Below are 3,381 nucleotides of genomic sequence, written 5' to 3'. Positions count from 1 at the left end.
TCTGGAGAGGTGTATTTTTTTGGTGTTAAGGATTGACCCTAGGGAGATGGGACTGTGTATTTAAAATACTTAAAGTGGTAGGATTTTCTTTTTAATACCTGTCAGTCATTCTAACCATTAAGTATGCACATGTGTGAATTACAGACTCCATAGTACTGCTTCATCTCAGAAGAGCCATTTTAGGCTGGGCATGGTGGCACATGTCTGTAATAGGGGTTGAGCACTCAGAAGACTGAGGCAGGAGGATCTCTGCTTTTTTGAGACAAGCCTGGGCTACAAAATGAGCTCAGGGCCAGCCTGAATCGCATATTGAGACCCTGTCTCAACACCTCCCTCCCCAAAGCCATTTTAATGGCAACAAAAACTTGGAACAGGCAGAGGTTTGGGCTATTTCTTCTATGTATGAACTAACTGAAAAAGGCAAATTTGGTTATCTAGTTAGACAGTAACAGTGAGATAGGTACGGTCCATTGTGAAGTGCCAAGTGACAGACTTGGCAAGCAAATGGGTGCTAAAATTCGGTGTTCAGAACTGGTGGTCGGTCAAGGTGGTCTTTCCCAACAGGGTATGTTTATGGGGATCAGTTTGCTAATGTGCTTGCTGTAGCACTTGAGCCTATCCTTGAGGCTTTACGTTTTTATTGTAACTTTGAGTTTCTACAATTAAGCATTTACAGCTAGTATGACAGTTACAGTAAAAGTTTTGGTGCATGCCTGGAAACAGTTCAGCAAGATTCCCACCCTTTGGCTTAGACAGAGGCCATGGGTTTAATTCCCAGTGAATGAACCTAGCTCTTAAAATGATTCTAGTCACAGTCATGGGGTTGAGAAATGTAAGGTTAACCTTGAACCTAGATATTGAATTTGATATCAGACACTCAGTTTGTGGCGATAATTGCAGGAAGATAAGTTGAGGTATCATGGTTAATGGAGGTCTTCAGTGACTCATTCCTTCTGTCTGGAGCCTCCTAAATACGGGGATTATAGCTGTTGTGCCACCACATGGATCAGTGACTTGCTGGCCATGAACTCACTAACCAGTATGTGCTGGTGATCTGCTTGCCTCCCAAGTAGTGAGGTTATAGGACTGCCACCATGTTTGTTTTCAATGACATTGTAAGTGAACCTGAAAAAGTTCGAGAACTATTTTAGATGAAATGGTAACCTAGAGGTCAAGTAACTGGGCCAAGGTTATGTGTAAAGGGAGTGGTAAAGTCGGGAATTAATACCCAGAAGTGTCCCCCACTCACAAAATTTTAAAATAGTTTTAGACAGCTGATTTAGATTTACCGATACATACTTTTGGGGAGTGCTTTTTGGGACAAGGCCTCACTAGTTCAGGCTGGCCTTAAACTATGTGGCACAGGGTTGCAATGATCTTGTCCCAGCCTCCTGAGTGCTAGGATTACAGGCATGTGCCACTACAGCTGGCCCCAGATGGAACTGTTATGTTTTAACTGTGTACTTGGTTAACTAAGAAAAAAGTACCCATAAGGCAACATCCTTAAAATTGTGCTTAAAATCAGTATCATTGTTACACATTACAGTTTATTTCTTCACGGAAAGAAATAACTTGAAAAAAAAAAGAAAAAAACCAGGTATATACTGTTATTTCTTTGCTTGGGGAGGGGACTGGAAAAAGAACTTGGGACCTCACACTTGCCAGGTAAGGCACCTTGCTGTGGAGCTGTATCTCTGGCTCCAAAATCTTTCTCAATGAAAGCCTAAGAGCAAACACCAGTTGTAACACTGAACATCTGTTCCCAACAAGGAGAAATGTTCACAGGACACAGCTGTCTTTACATTAATGACTATTGCTGTTGTAGCTGGCAGTTGCTTTTCTTCTTTCAGTGCTGGGCATCAAATCCTTGACTAGAGAAGCACTCTCCCACTGAACTGTATCTCCAGCCCCACAGAAGTACTAAATTTTAAATTTTAGCCCACTGCAAGGAAAACTTTATAATCTTCAGGATCTTAGAATAAGTGTTATTTTTCTTGACAGTTCTTGAAAAAAAGTACAGAGTAACGCTAATGTGACATGAAGACAGGGTTGTTTGACTCTAGGGGACCTAGGACCTTTGATATTTATAGCCTAGGAAGTTTCTGGATTATGGGTGTTACTTGTAGTTCAGTTCTGAGATAGAATGACAATTGAGCCGGGGCTATAGCTCAATGGCACAAGTGCCTGCTTGCCGATACCAAAAGGAAGAATGACACTTTAGCCAGAATTAGCATTTATTAGAAATTAGGTAATGGATATAAAATTGTATTTCCCTACCCAATAAAGGATATCTAGAAATTCTGTACTGAGAAAGGGCAGGCAGAACTGGACATCCCTGCCAGCAAGGTGGTTCTGGTTTGAATACTCAAATGAGGGAAAGTTTAGGCAAAAAAACTCAGGGAAAACTACCTAACCGCAACCAGACCTCTGTGGCAGGGAAGGACGTTGATATGTATACAGCCTCTAAGTATCACAAGTTACAGTTGTAGTGGAGATGGTTTTCAAACAAATAGTATCCTATTGCTTAGCACATTGAGAAAATAGGGGTATAAAACATTTAACGTTTACAAATCGAAGGCAACTTGAAAAGGGAAGATAATTTAAAAATCATCAAGGCCTTATTGCCATTTTGTGATACAGCTTTTATTTGTATCAGAATTTACAAGAAAATCACAAGCTTCAGTTCATTTTATGCATTTGAAGTTGGTCAGTTAGTATTTCCAGTTACTGAGTCAGGCATGATGACACTTGCCTGTAATCCCAGCACTCGGGATCCTGAGGCAGGTGGATCACTTCAAGTTCAGGGTCAACCTGGGCTAATTATTAGTAAGTTCAAGGTCAGCTTGAATGGCACAGTTGGACCCCACCTCAAAGAAGTATTTTCAATTATAATTGAGAAAATATCCGGGATGGATGATTACCCTCACAAATAAAAATATACTCAGAATACTAATTCAAGTAACGGTTTTGTTTCAATTTGTTTTGTACTGGGGTTTGAGCCCGGGGTCATGTGCGTGCTAGCTAGTCAAGCACTGTGCCACTAAGCTACAACTCAGCCTCTTCTGTATTCTTTAACCCCACTGACTTCTCCATCAAGCTCAATATACCACTTTACAAATAAAAGCCATCGAGTGCTATTGATGTATAATATCATGAATAACTATGCCAGTCTTCCCCAAAATACCTATAGATTCCTCATTTACTTATGTCCAATCTTTTTTTTTTTTTTTGAGACAGGGTCTCGCTATGCAGTTCAGGCTGGCCTTGAGCTCACTTTGTAGCCCAGGCTGGTTTCAAACTCACAACGATCCTCCTGCCTCAGCTGCCTGAGTGCTGGGATTACAGGCGTGCGCCACCATGCCCAGCTTTTATTTATTTATT

This window comes from Chinchilla lanigera, unplaced genomic scaffold (genome assembly GCF_000276665.1).
Source record: "Chinchilla lanigera isolate Chin_1 unplaced genomic scaffold, ChiLan1.0 scaffold00005, whole genome shotgun sequence".
Taxonomy (NCBI): Eukaryota; Metazoa; Chordata; class Mammalia; order Rodentia; family Chinchillidae; genus Chinchilla; species Chinchilla lanigera.
The sequence above is the reverse complement of the archived record's forward strand: the minus strand, read 5'-3'. Positions refer to the sequence as shown.